We start from the raw sequence: 27,179 nt of genomic DNA, 5'->3' as shown, positions 1-27,179 counted from the left end.
CTGTGTTTGGTTGAAGATCAGAAGAGGGATACCTGTGCATTAGCCAGTGTTACCACCTTGTATGACAGAACAAGAACTTTTTATACAGAGTGAAACAGAAGCACTAGGAAAGAATGTAAATTTACAACTCTTCACTTCTCTTGATTTGTTTTGGGTTTCTTTTTGCTGGGGGAAGTTAAATCCACTGACACTTTTAACAGTGACTTTGGGACACTGTCTGCCTCAGGAAATTATCTGACAGCAACTCTGCATTGAAATCGCCCAGGTTAGCAGCCCACTTTCTGTAATTTTATTGTCAAATTTGTGACTTCATTGGCTTGCTTTGTGGTAAGTGTTGCTCCTATTAATTTAAATGGTTTTCTTCGCAGCACTTCCTTCAGGGGCTACAGCCTGCATTGAGAGTATGGAAACTATTTCCCCAGATGGAGCCAATGAATGTTCTGAGGCCTAATAATATACATATCCTCTTGCAATTCACATCAGATTCCAGTAAACACTGGCCTTCATCTGAATGCTTGAGTACACCACTTTCCAGAACTCTTGGCAAGAATGATGTGGGTGTGAAGGAAACATATCCATATCTTGTCATTTATCTCTGCAGGAGGAATCTCTGCTGATTTTCTGAACCTTACTTGACCACTGACCACAACAGGCGGTTTTGTATTTAACTTTGCTAGAAACCTATAGAGATGAAATAGTCATTTTTTCATATATCTTTTTTCTTTTTTCTTTTTTTCACCATCAAGATGCAAAGCCTTCTTCAGCTGCTGGATCCTAATCTCACAGTTTGTGATTTATATTTAGTCCCACTGGCGGCAGTAGCAGTCACAGAAGAGTGACATGGTTTAGATAGCATCACACTGCAATTCTAGTTCTGACTTGCAGACTTCTGGGTGGCGCAGCATGTCCTTTGTATATGGCATGCTAGGAATAAACAGCTCCCAGTGACTTAGGCATCAGGAACTGTGTGTATTGCACTAGTTTCTTCACCTATGGAAGTGTAGAATAAAGCCTATTCTGGCCTGGACTCAGACATTCAAAAAAAAGCCCCTCAAAAGCAGCTAAAACATAAAAAATCTTTGTTGCAGTAAGCAGCAGCCCCTCAAGGAGGCTTTATACGGGTGAAATACCGTGCACGTGAAGGGAAGAATGATGTGTAAACACCTCTAGATAAACAGTCCTCCGTGTCCATGGGTGACTGATGTGCAATTCTCTGAAGAGAGGTCCAAAGGGAGATACAGATCAGAGAGGATGATCCAAACGCTTATCACTGCCCTGGCCTCAGTGGGACTTCTGGATATAGTTACACTGAGCAAGGGCTATGCACTGTTTCTGGATTTGAACCGGGTGACAGAGGCAGTGAAAGACACCTCACTGTGCAGGCAGCACTGCCTGTGCATCTGCTTGACTATTTCCTCTGGAGGACATTGCACACTGGTGCGGAGTCCCTTCCAATCAATAAGTCACTGTCCTAGAGCTCCTGCTTCAAAAAACCTGATACGATTGGGTTGTGGCCCTGAAGATGACCTATATAAGTTGCTGCTGATACTCCAGAAATGTATAATTCTGCTGTTCATAGCCTCCTCAAAATTTTATATTTCTCATGTTCAGTCTCAGCTACTCTCCCCTACTTATACATTTCTGGTCTTCTTCTCCCCTTCTTCAATTTTTTTGCATATAAAAATATTTTGCATATATATTGGAGAATGTCTATGCATTCCCACATGTAGACTGTGGTCACTTACAGTACAGGAGTTATCTCCTGGCTCTTTTTCCTAGTCTCTGAATCCTGACACTAAATATGGATAGATCTGGTAGATCCACTGACTTGGCATTCTCACCTTTCACTTGCATCTTTCTTAAGGTGAGAGAAGCACCTGGAATCCTATGCCATGATCCACATTTCTTCTGGGATATGAGAAGCCCAATACTCTTTCCTCAAATAAATTGTATCCTTAACTGATCTGAAGGCTATATTCTCACTTTTATTTTATTTTCTGCATAGGGACATCATCTGGCAGACATTCCTTACTCTGAAGGAAAATCTTCTGCTTCAATTCCAGACATAGTTTTTAACTTCACTACCAGAAGTGTAGTTAATTTAAGAGTTAGTGTTTTACCAGCAATTTTTCACCTGAGTCATTCCCTGAAGATTTTTCTACAATTCATAAATATTTTTTTATCATTCATTAAAAAATAGAGACTCAGAATATTGCATTATCAAGCTCTTAAAATGTCAGATAATTTTCATTGAAACATAATAAATGTCATTTTAAGTACTGATAAAGCATATGTCCAAAAGGGTTTACCCTTAGACTCAAATTTTTCATTGGTCAGGTGTCCAGTTAATCTTTTTCAAATCATCCTCTGTTGATTAATAACAGAGCTATAGATTGACTTTTTCAAAACATAAGATTTGTTTATCAAGGTAGTACATGGGTCGAACTGCTAAAACAAATTTATTATACCTTTTAAGTGTGGTATGCTAATCTGTGCAAATCCTTCTCTATTAAGAACCTGAGACTGTTCTGCTGTTGGAAAAGTACATCAGTTCTGCTTTCAGACAACTGCCCTTAGCTTATGCCTAAATTCTTCATCGTGACATACCCTGTATCTTCAATGAACTTGGCAGGTTCCTTAATTTCTATGTAGTTTGCAGAGTGTCAGAGTGCCACACATGCATGTCTTCTCCCTACCTTTACCCTTCCACACATCTTTGTGACAATTCTCTCACCTTCTGGTTTACTTTTATATGCAGCTACATGCAATGTAAGTGATGGTAAAGTATATGGTGCATGTTAGTCAGTTTGCAGTGTAACACTGTAAAATATCTGATGGTTCAAGGATTAAGGTTGCTAGTATATATTACTAAAACAACTGAATGACAATTAATTGACTCTAATGCATAGTACATTCCTTTTTGCAGAGAGGAAAGTAAAAATATCAGATCAATGTTTTACATGAGAAGAGTTTATTTTGTTATGCCATGTTAATTTTCATAATGTGGTGCCATTTCTGTCATGACTCCTTTCATTACCCTTAAATGAAATACTTGAGTGTAATGCAAAGCAGTGTGTAACAACACACTTGCACCAAAATAAATTTCTCTTCCCATTCAATTTAGATGTATTACAGTTGCCTTTAACTGTATTATGAGTATAGTGGTAGTTCTTTATTTGTCTTCCTGCTCTGGGCTTCAGTGGAATGAGTTCCTGTACTTAATGGCTTTGCAAGTTCGTGATATTTGTTCAACATGTTTGCTAAGCAATGAGCACTTCGCATTTGTCATCTGGCATCTTTAATTTTCTTTCCCCAGAGCACTTTTAAAAGGCTGCATTTTGTTTGGGAAAAATAAAAAAACCAATAATATAAGTACCTTGACATATTTTGTGTACTTTCAAAGATACTATGCATTTAGCCACACATGGCTGGGAAGCTCTTGTAAATTTAGCCTGCTGCAGCAAAAGAATAGATCTTCTCTCTTGTCTTCGGCCACCACAGTGAGTAGCAAAATTATTGAATAAAATCAGAATAAAAAGTGAAAGAATCAACATCTCCACTCCTGTTGTTCAACAGCCTCCAGAGCAATGTATGAAGTTTATTTTAAAGTAATTCCTGGTACCCACACACTTGAAAATGAAGTCAGTTCTGGAGGGACATCTGTTTCTGTGTATAAAATAGCCATGCCGATTAGCCATGGTTAATGGTCCAAAGTCCAAGCTTCCATGAGACATTTCATTTAGACTTGCACACCTGGCTCTTAGCAATACTGCTCATTAATTTTATTCTGTGGAAACTGACTTACACTTTAGAGGACTATGGATGCAGTAAAATTTACTGCTTAGGAAGACACTAGAGGAAGAGGGAGCAGTTAAGGGAATGTATTTATGATTATCTTATTGTACAGACAAACTACCTTTTGAAGTTCCTAAGAGTGTACTTTTGCTACTGCCACTGTTTTGTATCTGAGTCTCTTTGTACAAATATGGGAAAAATATTTTTTAGTGTTTTTTTGCATTGATTAAAAGTCAGTCTTCACGCATTTCAGAGTGTTACAATCCTTGTGCACACTTAGAATGGGATGATAAGGTCACTGAGGAAAGATTTTTGTAATTCTGACTAGCTTTCTATCAGCTTCAGAGTGGGAGCTACAATTCCCTTTACAAGTACCTGTTTTCTAGAGTCCATATATTCTCTGTTCATTAAACATGCACAAAGCACAGGGTCAAAATCTTAGTCCTGGTCACTGTTAATACCACCACAGGTTTTTGTTTCTAGATCAGATTCCTGGGTGAAAAAAGTGTGCTTGTGATTTTGCTTCATATTCATTGCTCTTAGTGTCCTGAGACTATTGACAAAAATACTCAGTATTTCTTTATGAATCAAGACAGTCACTTGCAGAAGAGTAGACCACGTTGTATAGAGGACCTTCAGTTTTATAAAATAATTTACAATTTAGAAATTCAAAGAATTAGGTCTTGTTCTGTTGCTCATGGGCCAAATGAATTGTCTATTTTTCTTCACTTTCTTCCTTCATGCCTACCAAAACTGTTCGTGCCTAATACTGCTTCCTACCTTTTCCAGTCATTTTCTATCACCTCTCTCATTCTTAGTATATGAGCATTACTCTTGTGGTTCAGATACTTGAAATGGTTTGAAAGGAAAGAAGTCTGACCCCAAACTGCTAGATGCGTTTTACCAATCTCTAGACCACACTCTTATAAGAATGATAAAAATATTATTTTCCTAACTCATAAAAGGTTAAAAATAAATATATAAGTGACTGGTGAACTTTAATTTGATCAATCCTTATTGATAAACATTTGTACTACTTCTCCCTCCAACTTGCCCTTTGCTTTGGCTAAACTGTGTTGTAAATTGTATGGGCAATTCATAAGGATTAATTACATGGAGAATCCCTTCTCACAATGAGTTTTCTGCTTCTGCCTGAAGAGAAATACAGTCCAGAATTTTCCATGTTTCCTATGTTTTCCATTTCCAAACCCTGCTTTGAGCTCTGTTTCATTATTCTGAAGCTGTCAAAGTTAGAGTTTTGGCCTATTGGTAAAACTTTTTGTCATTCTTAGTAATTACGAGTACCACTTATTGACAGTAGAAATGGCACACAAGTATGCTATATAATACATATCCTCTTTAAAAAAAAAAAAAAATTCTGCTGGATGTTTGAATATACTTTTAAATGTGTGAGATAATGAATGTATATTTCAATATGGAAAAAAATAAATGCTTCTGAAAACATCCTATTGTACAGTTTAATATCAAATTGCACTTGATTGTAAGGTTTGAAACACAGACCACTTAAAATGAAACAGCATTACGTTGAGTATTAAGTATTTTAATTTTGCTGTCGATACTGTGCTTTTTCCACCTGCCTCTGCTTCTATTGTGACATATGTCTCCTGTAAAGGGACAATAGTTGATTAACAAATTGTGCACAAGGTAAAAGAATTTTAATGAGTAGAAAGCGATGAGGTCCTTGGTTTAAAAAGAGAACAGTTACTTGGAAAAAATGTTTAATGAGACTAATGGATTTACAGAATGGAGCTGAACACTGTAAAATGAGTTTGGCCCTGAGCTGTTTTTCATCTCTCTCTGAAAGCTGTCGTGGTCAAGCAACATTTTATCTGTATATTTCGTAACTAGCCTGTCTGTACTTTTCACCACCTTTTTTTACACTTTGATCTGATAACTCCAGGAGCAGTCTGGTTTTCTGGGGTTACTGTGTTCCACCTGCAATTTTGCAGTGGGGAGCCAACATTGTTTCTTGACTTACCAGCCATTTATTTTAGTTAAACCCAGGTGATGAGTACCAGTGAAAAGGTGTTCAGCTGATGGTGCAAGTTTAGAACAAAAGTAAATAAAGTTGTTCTTAAGCAGGTGGCTGCAGGTCAGCTCCGGTGCTGCTCCCGGGTACATGCAGAGTGGGCTGGCTGCATGACTGATGGGCACCCCCATAACCTTGTCTACATCAGTCTCCTCTGTACCAAGGGGTGCCCTTCACTCATCAACCTATGCAGCTCCCATGACTGGCCTCCCAAATCCCAGAGAAATTTGGGCTGAGGGGAGTGTAAGACTTTTTAAAGCAGTTATGGCAAAATTCTGACTGTTCTGAAGTCAGCAAGTCCTTTGACTCTTTGATTCCACATAGGCAGGGTTTTTCCTGTACTCTTCAAACTGTTAACCAAAAAGCTGACTGAACTCTGGATCTTCACCTACACCTTTTTTGTCAAATATGTGCTTAGGGTAACTTTTACTAACAAATTGAAATAAATTAAAATATTACTATACACATAACTAGATAGGCTGTACCTGGGGATCTTCTCACTTATAAAATAAATATTTTAAATAACTTTTCAGGGAATTCAACAACTTCTGAAATCAACAGATATTTCCAGTACATTTTGAAAAGCCTTTGTTTTATAAGCAGTCTGTAACTTGCGGTTAAAACAGGGGTTTTACACTTGATGTAAACATAATGGCAAACAGAAAGATACTTATTTCACTTTAGTTTTACAGGTTGAAATAATCTGTATCCCCAAATATCCCATAAACTGCAACACAAACCATCTCCACTCGCTTGAGTTTCTATAAACACTGACTAGTTTTCAGCAATACACACAACTCTGTGGATCTAACTATAATATCCTATTCTATACCAATTCATTCTCATTTGGTTTAGATTTTTAAAATCCCACATATGAAATATAAATACTTCACAAACTCCCACATGAAAATCTCATCTTCTTCAGTTTGTTTGAAATTATTTACAGGGGTCAGACTGCTGAAGAACTGCAGATTTCTTTGTTGCTGATAATGTTCTACTTTGACTGAGAAAAGTAAAGTCCTTCCAGTTCTCAATTTCTTTTGTTAAATATTTCCATGAGACCATTTCATTTGAAATGCATAAAGGTAGCACAAAATCTTGCCCACATACAACCTGCTGAAACACTCAGAACAGTCAGTATTTGGTTTACAGTCTGCAGCATGGAAAATTAATAGAATATGGTTTGTGTACTCTTATATCCTGGAGCGTCACAGTACATAGTATCTGTTGAAAGTACTGAATCATGAGAAAGTCTGAAACATCATTAGCAGTGAAACCCTGCTTGTGCTAATATGAAGTGCATGTTCTAGGGACTTCATATGCTTTTCAGGGGTATTTTGGCTGCCTTGTGTAGATTCCATGTTAGCTAGCTTGCTCCAGATTGAACTTCTTGCAATCACTCTTTGAGTGCTCCATAGTACCTACAAGCTATTTATCTGTTTGTGATGACTTCTGCTACACAAACTCTATACATAATGAAATACAGACTTAACATCTGGGAGTTATTAGGAAGCATTTCTTTGCAGAAGGGGTTAGGCGTTGGAATGAGCTGCCGAGGGCAGTGGTGGAGTCCTCATCCCTGGAGGTGTTGGGCTGACATAACGCTGAGGGATATGGTGTAGTTGGGAACTGTCAATGTTAGGTCAATGGCTGGACTAGATGATCTCCAAGGTCTTTTCCAACCCAGATGATTCTGTGTGAATCTGTGAAGAATCTCTACATGAAATACAATTACAACAATATGAATGTTCAAGGCAAATTAAGAGAGGGTCACTGAAACATAAGTTATGTTTCTTTAGAAAGCTTTAAACTCTGTTAACATATATCCTTTCCCCCAAATTGTGGCATTTAAAATTATAAATATTAGGAGTATTATAAGAACATACAGGAACTAAGATATAATAAAATCTAAATTTTTTGCTTCCTTGTGAATATGCTCATTTATATGTGAACCCATACTATATTTATTTAGTGTTTAAGAACTGTGGGAAAAGTCAATAGCATTTCTTTTACCTTAAGTCTGGGGATTTTATCATTTTTATTTATTTCCCCATTATCTAAAAGCACATTCTCAGATATTTATCTCATTTCGACAAATGTTTAGTGTATACTACTTTTTTAAACTTAAAGAGACAAATGGTCTAAAGAGCACGACTTTCTCCATATTGGCAAGGCTTGTGTTCAGATTCCTCAGTTAAAGTTAAGTCATTTTTTGGACTTTTTCCAATGAGAAGAAAAGTTCTTGTAGAAGCTGATGTGTTTGTCATACTCTTCAGATGGCACCTTATTCAATAATTTAGTTTGTTACCTATCACTTTCAAAGAGGTCAAAAAGGGGTAGTGGATAGACTTAATGAAAAAGATTTTCCACTCCATTTTTTATATATGCACCATAAAAAATATTTGCCATGTCAAAACTCTCCAGCACAGAATTTAAAAAAATATTTCATCACTGGGCCACTGCAACTATTAATACGTTTTCCAACAAAATAATATGGAATGATTCATACTCTCCTGATCAAATACCTTTTATCAGTGCTCTGCTTTTCAAAAAAACAGCAACAAAATTTCACTTTTCAGGGCCCTTAATATATCCCTGAAGTTTAATAGCTGAGATCAGGGAATTGCCCTTCTACCTTTTAACTTCTGCTGCAACATTCATTGCCTGACTTTAGAATTTTTTCAGGGAAGTTCCAGGGTATCATTTAAAGCACTACTTGATATCTTCAACTCATTGTTAATAGTGAGTGTCTTCAAAAATGTATCTTGTCCATCTTTGACTTCCTAATATTAATTACTCATGCAATACTTGAGGTTTTTTTCCCCTCAGTATTCCAACAGCTCCTGCAACTTCCTCTGCCGTCTGATTTTTTTTTTTTTTTTTTTTTTTTTGAGTTTCAGAGTTTATGTTTAGGCCCATATGTATGTTTTATAAATTAAATGTCATTAATACAAATGCCTTTATTTTTGTTATAAGGTAATGTGATAAAAATATAATTTTACAGAGGGTAGAAGAAAAAGAAAACACACTGGAGCTTTTATGAAGCTGTAACAGCAGTAGCACAGACATTTTTTATTATTCTTTTTTCTTTGTTCAAATCAAAGACATGTTCTTTGTTCTACACTAAACCTGGGAATCGATATACTCCTTCTGTAACAAGGTACATGGTCATTTCTCATACTCAGCCACAGGCAAGACAAGAACAACCCTCAGGACATAAAGGACATATGGAATTTATCTCCTTCCCCTTTGCTAGAGGTATTTCTATAGGAGGAATTTAATTTCAGAGTCTGTGGATGCTGAATCTGTTGGATTACCCAATAGCAATACAAACCCATTGTGGTGTGGCCATAAATTCTGCAAAAGAGTACAGAAGCCATTGGCAAACAAACAATAAATTATTCCTACATAGAGCATGAACAATAGAATTAGACAAATGTTCTGATGGATTGGTTTTCCCTGGAAAATTCTAATTAAGTAAAATTAAATTTTGCAGGAACACATTAATTTTTCTGAAATCTCTGACAGACTCCAGTCTGCCAGCAGGGAAAACTGGGCCTCCCTGCTGGTTTATGGGGCTCCCCACTCCTAGAAGCAGCTGAATCCATGGTTTGGTGTGATTTCTGTCTAAGACATTTAGCCAGCTGGCTCTGTGGCTTGGAATTTTTGAAATATTCCATTTCATTGTCCTAAACCAAAATATTTTGAAAATTTCCATTCCATGGAAAAGCTCAAATTTATGAATTTTATTCCAATTTGATATAAACAATTCCTTATTGTAAGAGAAAGTTATTACTGAAAGTGTATCTCTGTTCTGCCAGAGCCCCGAAAAGCAAAGGGTCTTGGCTGCAAGTGTCATCAGCTGGCAGATTTTACAACTCCCTTATACAGCTTTATCAGCAAGGTGCATACTTGCCACCACTGTATAATCTTATCTTGAATTTACACCTATAGCTTGAAATGAAATCTACTCAGAGGAAATGTGGGTGTAAACCTGGGAATTAGTTTTCACCTTTCTAAGGAAAAGAATGAGTGTTCATTCTTTAAATGTTCATGTTATGAACTGTACTGAGACCATTAATGTTGGTTTTTATTAATTCCATGTGGAGTGAACAGTGGCATTCAGGAAGGAGTAAAGCTTTTGCAGACAATCCCCCATTGAAAGTCATAAAAAATAATAGTGGTAGATACTACTTTAATTGATAAATTTGACAGCTGAGTACCTAAATCCACAATATCGTTGTAGCCTATTCTACCTCAGTTGCAATGTGATAATCTCTGCAGTTTTTTCACTGCAGTCTTTCATATGTTACAAGGTATGGCAGTCTCCCTAATGCCTGGAATTCCTGTGTCACCTCTTCTGTCAAAAAAAAAAAAAAAAAAAAGTCAGAGACAGACCTATAATAAAACTAATGTGACTCTGAAGATGTATCTCACACATCTGCATTTTTATCATTTTCCCTTTAGAAGACACAGATAGGAACTGAAGACTCCAGGCTAAAGAGCAAAGACTAGATATGTTTAAAAAAAAGGGCACCACATATTCCTAAAGTCATAGAGAAAAATAGTGAAGAAACTGAGAAACAAACTTAGGATAACACTTGTTATATTTTTCATTCCTAATAGAATTCAACTTTGAAGTTTTTCTGGTGGTTTTGCACATGGGAAGAAATATTTTTATCTGATGTAGACATAAAGATTCTAGCTTTTTGTGAGAAACAAAATGAAGATTTTTGCTTCAACATTAAAAAAAACCCCTCATTAAAATATTCTACAAACACTTAATTATATTTTGAGTAAAACAAGAGAAGAATGCTACTTTGAAAATAATGGAAAAGTTTTCATATTTGCCAAATTCTATTCCCCCCCTCCCCAGTTTATCATAAAAATATCAAGATGCCAAGCCAGATGTTTTGGATGGCTTGATAAACTTCCTGGTATTGTTCTCCATAACCGTAAGGCAGGTGGGAGTTGGGTCCCTGAACAAGATAGTGTGATGCTCTGACTGGCAGAGATCTGAATGTTTCCACCCAATTGATTCCTGTGGCTGTTTAAAAACTGTTACTACTCAGTTCCTAAAAGAGCTCTAGCCAGATGCAACCCATCCCATCCTTGCTGCTGGAACCTAAACTCAAATACCTCTGAAAAATAATGCTAGGTGTCCAACGCTATTGTTAGGCATCTGTTACAATGTATATAAGACCTTGTACTGTTTTACTGTTTGTGTAGACACTCTAGAAATGAAAAGTTTGGATTCAGTTTACACTAAATAACACTGGACTCACATATTATGAATGCAAGAGTTACAAGAGAAATCAGTAGTGCTGCCTCTTCCATGAAGCATGGAGGGAATTGATAAGGTATATATTTAAAGAAATCAATGCTCTCATAGTAATAGAACAAGCATTCAAAATAACATTTAATATATGCACACTATTGCCACTACACCTCCATCTGTGTCAGATATGGTAAGATCGATGGTTATTTTACTAAAAAGAGAAAAGAAAAATCTATTTAGAAACGGAGAGACATCTAGTCTGATTCCTCTGACATCAATACATACAATCCTTCAATGCAACGATACTGACTGAATGGTTTCCTTTTGCACTAAAGTACAAGTGTGAGAAAAATATGGCCCAGTTAACCCATCATTTTCATTTGTTGGTTCTCCCCTTTGGACAACTTATAAACAAATTCTTACATAACTACCATAATCTTTATAACCTTCATAATGGAATGGAAATATACAAAGCATAAATGCAACAAAGCCTCAGGGCTAGGAAAAGAAAAGTAAGGGAGTATTGGGTTATTTTTTTTAGTAGCTTTGAATCAGTTCTTTACTCTGTTCATTGAAACACTTTCTACATCATTGGTGCAATAGGTTTTGGGATGTTTCTTGTCAAAATGGCTTTATAATTTAATATACTGGAAAAATGACATCACGTGTCAATTTAAGCAGGGCTAGGTGGGTTTAAGATTCTGGGAATGTGTCTGTTGTTTGGGGCACATTAGAGCTTACCTTGTTAGTGCTTGTTAAAACTGGACCTGATGTCAATTCTGGAAATAATTACAAACCTGAAAAAACAAGTTAATAGACTGTAAAACTATTCCAAAATGATATATCAAGAGAAGGATCCTATTTATAAAGACAGTAGAGAGAGAGTGTGTGTGGATAGTCTTTCTGCTCTCATTTAGTGTTGTCAATAAATTTGTTGCTCTTTGTATCTTTTTTCTTTATTCGCACATTCCTATCTGTATATCCGTAAGGGGGGTGGGAGGTGCCTGTAGGTTTAATTGTTATTTCCTTCAAACCTGTCAAACTTATTTCTCTGAGGAACTATGCAGAGGGCTTAATCCTTTCAGTTCATATCTCCTTACTTGATTTGTGAGTTTTGTGCTGCTTGTCCAAGAGAAATTTTCCTGTTCCAGACAATGGGACTGCTTAATGATCTTGATGTGTTGCATGAAGGAACAACATCTACTGTTACTAGCTGATACTCAGGATACTAGTATGTCTCAGATGTCCTTGTGAATGCAGCCAGATGTCACATACCAGTTTTACCTAGTCCAAGATTCTTTGTTGTCTTTGGAAAGTTCTCTCTACACAGCCCACTGTCTCTAAAGTCAGGTATTAGGGTAGAAGACACTATTTACATGTACTGTTGATGTAAAGTGTTAATTTACATCTCCCATGTTGATAACCCTGTACCTATCTGACACAGATCAGAAGCATGTAGAAAGGCAGTGTCACAGAGTCACAGAATGGTTGAGGTTGGCAGGAACTTCCAGAGATCATCTTCTTCAACCCCCACCATGCTTAAGTAGGGCCACCTACACCAGTTGCCCAGGACCACATCCAGATGGCTTTTGAATATCTCCAAGGATAGATATTCAAAGCCTTACCTCCTCCTTGAGCAATCTGTGCCAGTGCTTCAGACAGAATTTTGTTTGTTTTCACTGTGTCCCTCAAAGTAGTTCAGTGTGAAGGCTCAGCACTGCTCTGGGTCATTTCTAAGTTTTCTTTTTAGAAGATTGTTCTTATCCCCTATCCCAGAGTAAAGCCAGTGAGACACATCAGGAAGGATAATTCGGAGAATAAAATGTCAAGGGTAGCTTTAACTCTCCTAGGTAGAAGATTTCCACAGCTCGTTTTAACCTGACAGTGATGAAACCCACAAATATGTTAATTAGTGAAAGGTTGTACAGTGTGGTATCTTGTACAAAACACTATTTTTAGGTAGGTTGCCAGATACTTCAGCAATTAAACAAGTAGCTACTGAATGTGTACTATAAAGTTGGTCTGTATGTCTATCGTATCTAGAATGTACTGGATGCACTGATCCCTAGTTCACTAACTTTCTCACGTGCTCATAACTTTTGTCAGGATTTCCCAGAAAATAATCCAGAAGACTTAGGTAGGAGTTATATTCCTATAGGTGGCAGAAATGGACTTGGCAGCTATGAATCACAGGGAAGAGGGAGAGCCTCAAATTGCCTCCCCCCTGAGTGGGAAGAGTGAGCTGCAAATGAGGGCAGCGGGGATTCAGAGTGGGTGGAGCCTTGAGTGAGGATGCTGTCCCAATCCAATATCAGGGATGGTTCTTAAACGATCTCAAGAGTGAGATTAAGACACAAACGAGGTCAGATGCCATACAACCTTGTGAAATTTATTTTGCATAAAACTGGTAATAGTGATAGGACAGAGAGAAAAAGGAAGGAAAAGTCAGAATCCCTAAGCAAGAAAAATGGTAGAGATGCAGCAAGATTAATTACCATCACCACGAATCCAGCGATGTACCGTTGGCTCAATCCTGGTGCAGACAACGGTGCTCCAAGCTCCAATAGTGATGACAAGGCTGAGAGGAAGGGAGAGAGAGGTATCCCGAGAGAGGAGTACGCAGTCATTTTATTGTCCCAGATTTCTCCAGTAAGTCCACCCATTTCCATGGGGCTTGTTGTCTCATGGTCCATTTGCGCATGCCCCAGCGTTCACGGTGGTCATGCCAGCCTGCATGTCTTCTTCACCACAATTTAACTTTGGGTGGATGTCGTGGTTTCATCTGGGACAGTTCCTCTTCTCCAGAGCATACTCCTCCCTGTCCACGGAACACTGAGACCAGGACGTGGTGGTGGTGCAACAGTAATGCTTGAGACATTCAGTCCAACATAGTCCCTTACAGACACCCCACGCCCCTCAGTACAAGAGCATCCCCCAGGGAGTGCGAGCGACCAGGAGCATGGCAACCAGGTCATGGCAAGTCAGTTTGCGCATCAGTTTGTGCGAACAGGGCACAGTCCATCTCCTGGGTCTAGAACTTACCTGAGCTAGTTTCATCTTATCGTCCTCCACGAGTAGACTGAACCATGCTCTCCACTCAGGTCAAAACCACCACCAGAAAGAACGTGGTGACCCAGACAGAGGGTTTGCCACACAAACATGCAGTGGTCCAGGTCCCGGGCTGCAGGGAGAGCCTGAGCCTGTCAATCCTGTTGGAGGGCAGCAGGGACAGCACCTGTGTGCGCTGCGATCAACTGGATGAACTGCTCAGCCTGGTGGCGGAACTCAAAGAAGAGGTTGAAAGATTGAGAAGAATTAGGGAGTGTGAAAGGGAAAATGATTGGTGGAGTAGCACCTCGACACCCCTGAAGCAACAGAAGCAAATGGAGGCTCCAAACGAGGAAGGCGATCCCTCACCCTCTTGCTAGAAGGCACAAAGAGGAGACCTAAGAGATGGGGGAGACTGGAAACAGGTCCCTGCTCAGGGAGGAAGGAACATTCCCTCCCGACCTCCCTCACTTTCATGGTGTCCCTTCACAATAGATACAGGGCCCTGGAAATTTTGAATGAAGTAGAGAAGGAGGAAGAAAATGAGTCAAACAAGGAGCAAGATCAAGTCCTTGGTGGTCAGCTACAAGGACAGACAAGAATTGCCATAGTTATTATTATGCTTGCTAAACAAAATGATGAATCAAATGATTACCTATTCCCTTTCAAAGAAGGTATACTTCAATGACAGCAGCCTGTTCTGTGCTCACCAGGACACTTTCCATCATTTGCCAGCAGTCCTGACTGACTGGGGAGGTCACAACAGATTGGAGATTGGCCAATGTGACACCCATATATAAGAAGGGTCGGAAGGATGATCCGGAAAATTACAGGCCTTCCAGCTTGACATCAATGCCCGGGAAGCTCACGGAGCAGATCATTCTGAGTATCGTCACACAAAACATGTGGGACAACCAGATGCTCAGGCCCAGTCAGCATGGGTTTATGAAAGGCAGGTCCTGCCTGACAAACCTGATCTCCTTCTACAACAGGGTGACCCACTTATTGGATGAGGGAAAGGCTATGTAAGTTGTCCACCTTGACTTTAGTAAGGCCTTTGACATGGTTTCCCACAGCATTCTCCTGGCAAAACTGGCTGCTCGCAGCTTGAATGGGCACACACTTTGCTGGGTAAAGAACTGTACGGATGACCGGGCCCAAAGAGTTGTGATGAACGGAGTTAAATCTGGTTGGTGGCCGGTCACGAGTAGTGTCCCCCAGGGCTCGGTGTTGGGGCCACTCCTGTTTAACATCTTTATTGATGATCTAGATGAGGGGATCGAGTGCACCCTCAGTCAGTTTCCAGATGACACCAAGTTGGGTGGGAGTGTTGATGTGCTCGAGGGTAGGGAGGCTCTGCAGAGAGACCTGGACAGGCTGGAGCCATGGGCTGAGGCCAGCTGGAGGAGTTTCAATGAGGCCAAATGCCGGGGGCTGCCCTTGGGCCACAACAACCCCCAGCAGCGCTACAGGCTTGGGGAGGAGTGGCTGGAGAGCTGCCAGTCAGAGAGGGACCTGGGGTGTTGATTGACAGCCGGCTGAACAGGAGCCAGCAGTGTGGCCAGGTGGCCAAGAAGGCCAATGGCATCCTGGCTTGTGTCAGCAATAGCGTGGCCAGCAGGGACAGGGAAGGGATCTGACCCCTGTCCTCAGCACTGGTGAGGCCGCCCCTCGATTCCTGTGTTCAGTTTTGGGCCCCTCACTCCAAAAAGGACATTGAATTACTTGAGTGTGTCCAGAGAAGGGCAACGAAGCTGGTGCAGGGTCTGGAGCACAGGTCGTACGAGGAGCGGCTGAGGGAACTGGGGGTGTTTAGTCTGGAGAAGAAGAGACTGAGGGGAGACCTCATCACCCTCTACAGCTACCCAAAAGGACGTTGCAGAGAGCTGGGGATGAGTCTCTTTAACCAAGTAACAAGGGATAGGACAAGAGGGAATGGCCTCAAATTGCATCACGGAACGTTTAGCTTAGATAATCAGAAGCATTTCTTTCCAGAAGGGGTTGTTAGGCATTGGAATGGGATGCCCAGGGAGGTGGTGGAGTCCCCATCCCTGGAGGTGTTTAAGAGTCGGGTCAACATAGAGCTTAGGGACATGGTGTAGTTGGGAACTGTCAATGTTAGGTTAATGGTTGGGCTGGATGATCTTCAAGGTCTTTTCCAGCCCCAATGATTCTGATTCTGTGAATCACAAGTCTCTGTGAATCAACTCTCTGCTCCAGTAAATGAGGATGCTGATGCTATGCTAAATGTGCCTCATCCTTTGACAGCTGAAACTCTAAAAATGGCAAGGACACCCAGAAACACCCAGGATGGAAAATATTTGGCTGCTGCAATCTGGGTTGTTTTACACAACAGAACAGCAAACTACATTGTTAATTGCTGGTGTTTCATGGGCCACCTCTGAAAATCAGTGCTGCCTATATTAGACAATCATCCATGATTTCTAGTGTCAACTACAATATTCCTAATAGTAGAGAACAGAACCAGAAAAGTTAATTTGGAAGCTGAGTGCTGCCAGCATGAAAACAATGTGTTGGCTAATAAAGTAAGAGTGGCAGTTTCACAAGTGTAATAAATTTGTGCAAATTACTTATTATGCTTTTGTTAATGGATCCTCTTACCCTTTCACATTGTAAATAAAATTGGCAAAATAGATCATGGCAAACAATACAAACCAAAACTATCAGCCAGCTTTATCCATAAGTAAAAAGAATTAAATTTTATGTGTTATATACTACCTGACATAGTAAAAATAGATCTAATGCATCTTGAATCCAGTATTTCATTTTCTCCTGGTAGGATTTGTTGTAATTACTTAGTTAACATTCCTGTCTCATGTGAATCACAGTTTTCTCAGTTCAGAAAAAGATGTCAGTCCTGTAAACTATTTAATAATACATATGCTTATGCAGATATATGTGTGCTTTCAGATTGTACGCTATGTGTGCAATTTTCAGATATGGCTGTAACCTTTAAGGAAATACGGGTATCTCTCTTCATTTTCAATTCACTTCCAATAACATCCTTCTACACAACAGACACTCAAAGGCTATTCAAGAAGAGCAAGTAAAAAAGTGTCTTACTTGCTGTAAGTCATGTTCCAGTGATCTGACCCTGGAATGCACTGCAGCACAGCATGATGTGTCTGCATCCTGAAGGTAAAAAAGAAAAAAAAACTTCAACAGAAAATGGTAAGCCAAGTATAATGATGAATTATGATGGAGGAATCCACCTGATTCATCTCTTCCAACCCACAAAAAGCCCCAGGAAAAGTCATTCAAAGTCCATTTTGTCTCCACAATTTTGTAGATTCATTTTTGACAATAAATTTTATGTTGAGAGAAATATGAGAATGATCAAGACAAATAAAAGATCAGAAAAGGAACACCTCACACTCTTATGTGTTGTAAATGTTAACAAAAAACCCCTTATATTTCTGGGCAAGAAGTCTCTTAAAGCCACTGGTTTATAGTACGTTACCTAAAACATAGGAAACTGACTTTCTGACTGAAAGTCAGAACAGAATCACAGAATCACCTAGGTTGGAAAAGACCTTGGAGATCATCCAGTCCAACCGCTGACTTAACACTGACAGTTCCCAGCTACCCCATATCCCTCAGCACTATATCCACTCTACTCTTAAACAGCTCCAGGGATGGGGACTCCACCACCTCCCTGGGCATCCCATTCCAATGCCTAACAACCCCTTCTGGAAAGAAATGCTTCTGATTATCTAAGCTAAACGTTCCGTGATGCAATTTGAGGCCATTCCCTCTTGTCCTATCCCTTGTTACTTGGTTAAAGAGACTCATCCCCAGCTCTCTGCAACGTCCTTTTGGGTAGCTGTAGAGGGTGATGAGGTCTCCCCTCAGTCTCTTCTTCTCCAGACTAAACACCCCCAGTTCCCTCAGCCGCTCCTCGTACGACCTGTGCTCCAGACCCTGCACCAGCTTCGTTGCCCTTCTCTGGACACACTCAAGTAATTCAATGTCCTTTTTGGAGTGAGGGGCCCAAAACTGAACACAGGAATCGAGGGGCGGCCTCACCAGTGCTGAGGACAGGGGTCAGATCCCTTCCCTGTCCCTGCTGGCCACGCTATTGCTGACACAAGCCAGGATGCCATTGGCCTTCTTGGCCACCTGGCCACACTGCTGGCTCCTGTTCAGCCGGCTGTCAATCAACACCCCAGGTCCCTCTCTGACTGGCAGCTCTCCAGCCACTCCTCCCCAAGCCTGTAGCGCTGCTGGGGGTTGTTGTGGCCCAAGGGCAGCCCCCGGCATTTGGCCTCATTGAAACTCCTCCAGCTGGCCTCAGCCCATGGCTCCAGCCTGTCCAGGTCTCTCTGCAGAGCCTCCCTACCCTCGAGCACATCAACACTCCCACCCAACTTGGTGTCATCTGGAAACTGACTGAGGGTGCACTCGATCCCCTCATCTAGATCATCAATAAAGATGTTAAACAGGAGTGGCCCCAACACCGAGCCCTGGGGGACACTACTCGTGACTGGCCACCAACCAGATTTAACTCCGTTCATCACAACTCTTTGGGCCCGGTCATCCGTACAGTTCTTTACCCAGCAAAGTGTGTGCCCATTCAAGCTGCGAGCAGCCAGTTTTGCCAGGAGAATGCTGTGGGAAACCATGTCAAAGGCCTTACTAAAGTCAAGGTGGACAACTTACATAGCCTTTCCCTCATCCAATAAGTGGGTCACCCTGTTGTAGAAGGAGATCAGGTTTGTCAGGCAGGACCTGCCTTTCATAAACCCATGCTGACTGGGCCTGAGCATCTGGTTGTCCCACATGTTTTGTGTGACGATACTCAGAATGATCTGCTCCGTGAGCTTCCCGGGCATTGATGTCAAGCTGGAAGGCCTGTAATTTTCCAGATCATCCTTCCGACCCTTCTTATATATGGGTGTCACATTGGCCAATCTCCAATCTGTTGTGACCTCCCCAGTCAGTCAGGACTGCTGGCAAATGATGGAAAGTGTCCTGGTGAGCACAGAACAGGCTGCTGTCATTGAAGTATACCTTCTTTGAAAGGGAATAGGTAATCATTTGATTCATCATTTTGTTTAGCAAGCATAATAATAACTATGGCAATTCTTGTCTGCCCTTGTAGTTGACCATCAAGGACTCTGAACATAGATGATGAAAGGTATATCTGGAATTAGATTGTTCCATGGGTGGAAAATGTCTCCTTGTGAAAGATGGGCTGGTGACAGACCTGTTATTCTGTTTTGCCAGGTTCTCCAACACAAAGCCAGGCTCATTTCTGCTGCAGCTGAAAGAATTGATCTTCTTAACTGGTTTGCTGCTGCCTAACAGTGAAACATTGGCCATGGACAGGCAGCATCTGCCAAAATAAATGTGAAACCAGTCCTTTGTCCATCTCTGAAATCTGAAAAATGTGACTGTTCATAAGTCAATTTATATCCCTTGCTCCCTCTGATTGTAGGATGACAGGCAGCTTTGCTTGATATCGTGGTTTTTTATGTTTTGTGCTACCCCAGATGAAGGAATCACTAGTGAAAGACACTCCACTTACAAGAATTCTCAGATTTGAAGTGCCATGTTAGGGCTGTGGCTGGACAAACAGAGAATGTATTTTTTTCCCATGACCTTCGTGGAAAGTCTGTGGAGTTTCCTGAAAAATCAAACATGAAGCAGATGCTTGTTGATCTCATATCCTCCATGTTTTATAGAATTAGGAGTTACATAGTCCATGCACCCTAAAATATACATAGGTATCATGTAAAAGAGAAGAGGAAGATTTCCTGTAACTCAGACACTAGGTACATCTCAGCACTGCATCTCAGCACTAACTAGGAGAGAGTACCTTCGGTAAACTTTATACTGAAATTAAGAGAATGGGGTGGAGAGTTGAAAGTTTTCCCTTCTCCTTCATCCATGCTCTGCATATTGAATGAGTAGGTGAAAGATATTTCTAACCTATTGATAATTTGTATGGCCAGGCCAGACATCTCAGTTTCTTCATTAGCAGGAAGCATTGGTGCTCTTCTAGGATGGCGCTTTCTATGAACTTAAATGGTTAGCATTGGCTCTGTGCTGTCAGTTCAAGGTCAGATGGGGTTTATCATGTGTATTGAAGTTATCTAAGATAAATATCTCCTGCAACCATGCAGATCAGGGCATCTATTGGACAATGTTAAATTGTGGCGTAGTCCTGACGTTTCAGAACCTCATGTTTTTCATCCCATGAGAGTCAAGTACTTGAAGAACAGGGGAGAGATACGCACAATCCTCCTACAGATTTCCTCACTGTAACCAGTAGTACATTGTTATGAACATGATTTCTTGTCAGTGGCATTCTCTACAGCCAGCTCCAAGCTCCATTTTCTAGGGGAAGAATTAGCAAAAAACATGTCAGCACTGTAAAAGCTAATTGACGATGAATGAAAGTCCAGTATAACAAATGTCTTATTTTAATCTGTGCTGTAAAAACATTGTATTGTTTCAACAATGGGAAAAATGTTTTACTTTTGTCTTCCACACTGCACAATTTCAGAAAAAAATATGATCTTTTGAAGGTATCATAAAGCTTTACATTGCTCCAGTATTATATAGCGTTCCATGATTAGGGTATTTTAAGTCTCTTTTTTGGTTCCTTTTCCATTTTTGTCAATATTTATTTTTCAATCAGCAGATTAGTTTTGCTCTGAAATCACCCTAATTTAGTTCGAGTTGGCTTTGTTTCCTTTAGCCCTCTGTCTCTTTATGAATAGATGAAGAGCCATTGATTGTGTTTACTGACTATATCTAAACCTCCTGCTAATAAGAAACATCTGGAAAAGCTGAAACTTTTGGTAGAAACTGATGTTTGACTATTGTTGGCAGCCAAATCTGTTTACAGATAAAGGCATGGGTGTAACTTTCCATATAAAATTCTTTTCTTAACTTATGAAACTAGAGATGGAACTATCCCACTATAGGAGTGTAATGATCCAGGGATGTGATCCAGAATCGCACTTAAGATACAATATGTGGCACTTGTTCTGCTAAGCCTGAAGCTAATCCATTTTTACAGCTTCAACAGCACTGATACATTTGAGCACAGAACCTGGTGAATTACACCTGTAGATTGCACAAATACTTGTCCACCCTCATTGCATCATATATGGATGTTAAACATGTTCACAGTGGACACCTGAAGGGAAGGGGAAATAAGTAGAAGAATTGAAAAAGGTTACCTATCTTTCATTACAAAAACTCACTTCTCCTTAGTCCTTGCATGAGCAAAAGCACAATGGGTGTCTGGTCTGATTCCTGTTCTTGTGCATTGTCAGTACTCAATACTCATGTTCTTAATCCTAGTATTGTATAGGATTTGGGGGGAATGTTATTTTCTGTACTACATTACTCAGAAGCAGAGGAACATTTAGGAATCAACCCCAAATATCTCCATAAGAAGTCTGAGTTTTTAATCCCAAAGTATTGTCTTTCTCATAAGATATTATTGAAATTGCCCTACAATGCTCCTCCACTAAACTTATAAAACTGAAACTTTCATTAAGGCAACATATAAATTGGCTATTTGAAGACTGACCAGCTAGTTACTTTTTCATTTATTTCTCTGAAGCTAGGCCTTGCCTGAACCTAAATTTGGTAATTAGTTTTTGTTGCTTTTAACTAAGTTCTTCATTGTGGTGAAACAGCTGCAGTGTGCTGATAACCTGATAGCCAGTTATTTGATTAATATGACTACAGTTTAAAAAAAATCTTTTAGATGTGTTTAAGAAAAAATCTCATTTTTTAATAATCTGCTTATAATACACCAGTTTGATGAGAAAAGCCCAAACTGAAAGTTATGAATGAATTCCTCAAATCTTACAAGGCTAACATTCAGCTTTGGGAATACATCATAGTTCCCTCTCACACTAGAGGTATTTAAGGTAGTTATTATCCCAGCCGATACTGATAAATAAGCAGGGTTTTTAAAATAATATTTCTGCTTTTAAACTCATTTTTTCCCTGCTAATATGTGATTTCATTCAAGTAAAGGTTCATTTTACAAAGCCATGTAATAGTTGCTTTATATAAGCCCCAAATCTAACCCAAAGAGTGGTTCAGACTCCTTCACAGCTCAGATTTTAATGCTTAATTTTTAGTTAGATAGCAGTCCTCAGAGAAGTCTCTGCTTTCACACTGCAGTAGTTTGTAATACTTTTTGTAGTTTCAGTCTCCATTTTAGGTGTAGACAGCTCTTTAATCAGACTTCAGTAAGCAGAAATGTAAGGAAGAGTTTTCAAAAGAGTTTGATTAGACAATATGGCACATCTAAATATCTTTCATAGACCTTATGATAGAAGTGAAAGCATCACCTCAAGTGTTAGCTGAACCTGTAATTCAAGTGAATTTTTGAAGGACCAGAGTATATTTGGGGAAAACAAGGAATGAATATCAACATTAAGATGTTTTCTTTTTCTATTTGCAATGGTTGTTTCTATGTGGATCAGGGAGCCGGAAAATGTAAGGAAGAGGAGACCAGAATGGAAATAATTTTTTTTTGAACGTAGGCTGTGAATTTGGAGTCTCTCTCATGTTTTATTGCATTAAAAGTATTTATAACTTAGGAATCTATACACAAGTATGCATTTAATTTGCAGGAAGATGTCATCTTATGAAAAACTAATAAATTCTGCAGTATTGCTTTAATCAATATTGCTTGATTTTCCAAGGAATTACATATTTCATAGAGGGAAAAATATACAGTCTTAGAAGACTATCTGGGGGAAGAAGATAGTTGAAATGTAGATGAGATAAAAAGAAAGAGAAAAAAAAACCAAATTTGTGTCAAATGGCAATTTTTTTTTTTTTTTACCTAGCCATGTCAATTAACGCTTCTCTTAGTAACCTCTGTAGTGTCAATAGGGCTTGCCAGTGACAGTATCAGTACAAAATAGTACTATTTTTGTATCAGTAAAAAAAGTCTAAATACTTAAAACAGAGCTCAATTAAGGAAAAACAAAATGAAAATTTGGCAATATTTCTCATAGGCAACTTCTTATGCTCTCTTTGTTGTATTTTCATTTATTTCCTCTTTTTAAAAAGTTTCATTTAGAAATCACACCTGTCTACATAGCAAATGAGCAATGCCATATATCCCCCCTCCCCTGACTGAAGCTTTCATTGAAGGGTTGAGAAATGTTTATAATCAAAATAACAGCATTTTGTAAACCTTACTAAGTTTCTCTCCATGGCACGGAAGGGCTGTCTGTTGTACTGTTGGCTGTGGTGGGTTGATGTTGGCTGGCTGCCAGGTGCCCACCCAGCTGCTCTCTCAGCCCAGTTTTCAACAGGACAGGGGGAGAAAATAAGATCAAAAGGCTTGTGGGCCAAGATAAAGACAGGGATCCTGATCACTTACCAATTACCATCACTGGCAAAACAGACTAGACTCAGGGGAAATTATTTAAATTACTGCCAGTTAACATAGATTTGGATGGTGAGAAACAATTACAAGAATTTAACACCTTTCCCCTGCTTCTCCTTTTCCCAGGCTCAACTTCACTTGACATTCCTGATTTCTATAATCCCCCTTTCCTGAGTGGTGTAAAAGGATGGGGAATGAGGTTTGTGGTCAGCTCCCTCTCCACTGCTCCTTCCTCCTCACACTTTTCCTCTGCTCCAGCATGGAGTCCCTCACAGGAGCTGCAGGATATCCTTCAGGATAAATCTGCTCCAGCATGGAGACCTCCCCGTGGGCTGCAGGGGAATCTCTGCTCCAACACCTGGAACACCTTCTCCCCTCCTTCTCCTCTGACCTTGGGGTTCACAAGACTGTTTCTCATACTTCTCCTAACTGCTGTGCAACATTTTGCCCCTTCTTAAACATGCTTTCCCAGAGATGTGACCACCTTGGGCAGGGGGCTCAGCTGTGCCCTGCGGTGGGTGGTTTGGAGCTGGCTGGAATCAGCTGTGTCCAGCATGGGGCATCCCCGGTCACTCCTCACAGAGGCTGCCCTGCAGCCCCATGCCAGCACCTCACCATGGACACCCAGTATACGAGCAAGTAACTACCAAGATCTGTTAAGATCTTTACAGCTCTAAAAAGAGAGAACACAAAGAAAACTGATGAAAGGATTTAAGAAAAGACTTTCCAAATGAAAAGTTTAAGTGCTAAATACAGATTTTGAAGAAAACTGGTACATATATAAAACCGGGGAAGGGGAAAGAGAGAAACTGCAAATGGTAAGACTTAAGTGACTTGAATGTGCGCAAACAGCCGCAAGGTGTTATGCGCACCACAGACTCTACAGCAGATGGGAAAGAAAGAACAGAACAAAAGGGGACTAAGAGGAAAAGTAAAACGAAGAAGGGACACAGCTTTCTAAGGAAATAGAAAAAGAATTCAGGAAAAAATGGGGAAAAATGTGGAGAACTGTCTGAAACTACCAAATGTTACAGAAATAGGTGAAGCTCTGTGTGTCCTGAGACATGAGGGGACTTGCTGGGCAAAGCTGAGAAAACCAAAGCTCAGAAATCATTGCAAGTGGGAAGGAACATAGACAAACAGGAAAATAAAAGAAAGAAGAAAAATTAAAACTCTGAGGAAGAAGATAGCAGAATGAACCACCCTCCTCTCCACCCAAAAGCACCTGCAGCAAAGATTTCTCCCTTCAGAGAGAGAAAAATTGGACTCAGATAGATGTAGTTATAAGACAGAGGATAAGGCCAAAACCACAGTCACTGCCTCAGTCACTGTTGACCTGTATATGTAATATGATATGTTCAGAAGGACCATTTTGGCCCTAAAATCTATGAATCTTCATAAGATGTGTAACTTGATGACAAAAATAAATGCCTATTTGCAACTGTTAACAGCCTTTTTAAACATTAGGTTGTTTCTTAACATTTGGTAAAATAATTGTCCTATTTTTAATAGAACAGATATTATATGTAATTCCATCTAGAAGCAAAATAAAATAGATACCTGTAACCTTAACAAACAGAAATGGTTCTTTAGCCCTCTGCAGTCATAGAATCATAGAATGGTTTGGGTTGGAAGGGACCTTAAAGATCATCTAGTTCCAACCTGCCTGCCACGGGCAGGGACAATGTTACATCTGGAAATCTTTGAAGCAAAGCAAAAAAACCAAATACCACACAAAACTTTTTCTCAGAGAGAATAAATGAGATCTGTCTAGTGTCTAGTTTCAGGAATAGGCTTTTTCTATTCCTTTACACAATTGATACACAATGTCTCATTTGCATATTTCAGAAGTTTACTAAGACTTTTACTTCTCATTTGCTCTAGAATTGCCTCTTTTTAGGCCTTTTATTTGATTTTAAAGATAATGAGTTTCATAGATTTTTCTGCATTTCCAACAAAAAATTTCAGTTCATCTTCAGGCAAAGATAGCCTGATGTGCTGGAAAATTTCATAAAAATTAAACTACACATAACTAGGAGAAGAGCGAAATGGCCGTATGTGTGTAATATTGACACGAGACCAACAGAAACTCTGAATAACTGTCTGAAAAAAGTGACTGCATGGCTATTGTTTTTATTCTCTTGAATGTGTTCCTTTTCTTCCTGTGTGCTGCTTTCTTCTAATTTTTAGGTGAAGTGTTGTGGCAGTGAATTCTCAGGTTGTTTTGGCTTTCCTGTTAGTTTGCTGGGGAAGGTGGTGCCTTTTTCCTCTTTTTATTTCCCTCTACCCTTTCCTGTCTCTTTGCTTTCACTTTGTTTTGGATATGTTAAGAAAGAGTTCTCCTGAATTCCAAAGACTGCGTAAAAGACTTGTGTCCGTTAACATATAGACATTTTTAGCTTGCTGGAACTGTAGCTCTATGGAAATACCAGATAAACACTCAAAATCACAATTTAGCCTCTGCACTAAGGGGACTTCAGTGATACTTACAGCTCAAGATATGAGCAAGGGCATCTCCTGAAATGGCTTTGTTCATGTGTCAGTGAATCAGGCAGAGATTTACTAATTTTGTTTTTCAAACATAGTAAATTAGGCAGCCTGAAGTTCACCTGCCCCTTGAACTGCAGCCTGATTCAGGACATGTAAATAGCTCTGTTTCTGCCATGACTTCTTGTGAAACTTTAATAGGCAGTGAGTAAAACTGCAGGCAGATAACATTATTTCACTCCAATAAAATCTATATTTTACAGCTGAGAGGGTTTGGGTTATTTGAGGGTTTTTTTTGTAACGGTTGTTTATTATGGTTTATTTATTCATCAATATTTAAGCCCTTTTACTTCTAAGAGAGCAGTAGGAACATTTGTCAGCTATTCACTGTGGAAAGAGTAACGTATGCATTGAGCAGATGTGTGCTGTTAATATTAGGCTATTATCAGACAAGGTTAACTAAGATGTAAGATTTTATCCACAGTTTGTAGTGCTTGTTCAAAGAGATTGATTCTTGTTGCTATATTCAAATGGATTGTTATTTTCCCATTTTTGCTGTTATCAAAGTCAGGAATACTTCTAGTCTGAGTTCAGCTAAAAACTTTTAACCTCCTAAATGATCTTTGGCTGTACTTTTTCTAATTCAATTGCATTGTATTTGATGCTGGCCTCAGTTTTTTTTTTGGTCAGGCATCCAGTTAAGCTGCTGGTGTATCTGACATGTTTCCCTTTTCCAGAATGTGCGTACATGCATGGGTGCATGGATGTATATGGAGGTCTGGTGTTTGTGTAGGCTCAGGTTGCAAGTATTCTCACAACTGAGAGAAATATCCTCAACTCACATTGACCTGAGCTCCTGCACATGTCTCTGAAGGTCAGATGTAGTACAGGCTTGTAGGTAATGGCAAGTTTTCAAGAGATAAGACACCTGTATTTAGAGCCATAAAACTTGGCTTTCACTAAGGAGAGAGGCAGAGATCCAATGTTACACACAGTTCACTGTATTCTGAAATCATATGGATGCTTTAGATCACTGGAAGCTTAGTAATTCCCATGAAGGTGCAAAAAATCTGATTTTGATGGACACTTAGCCATTGTCTTCCCAGGATCCTGATATCACATTCTAA

The sequence above is a fragment of the Athene noctua genome, chromosome 1 (assembly GCF_965140245.1).
Source record: "Athene noctua chromosome 1, bAthNoc1.hap1.1, whole genome shotgun sequence".
Classification (NCBI taxonomy): domain Eukaryota; kingdom Metazoa; phylum Chordata; class Aves; order Strigiformes; family Strigidae; genus Athene; species Athene noctua.
This window is presented reverse-complemented; position numbering follows the sequence as displayed.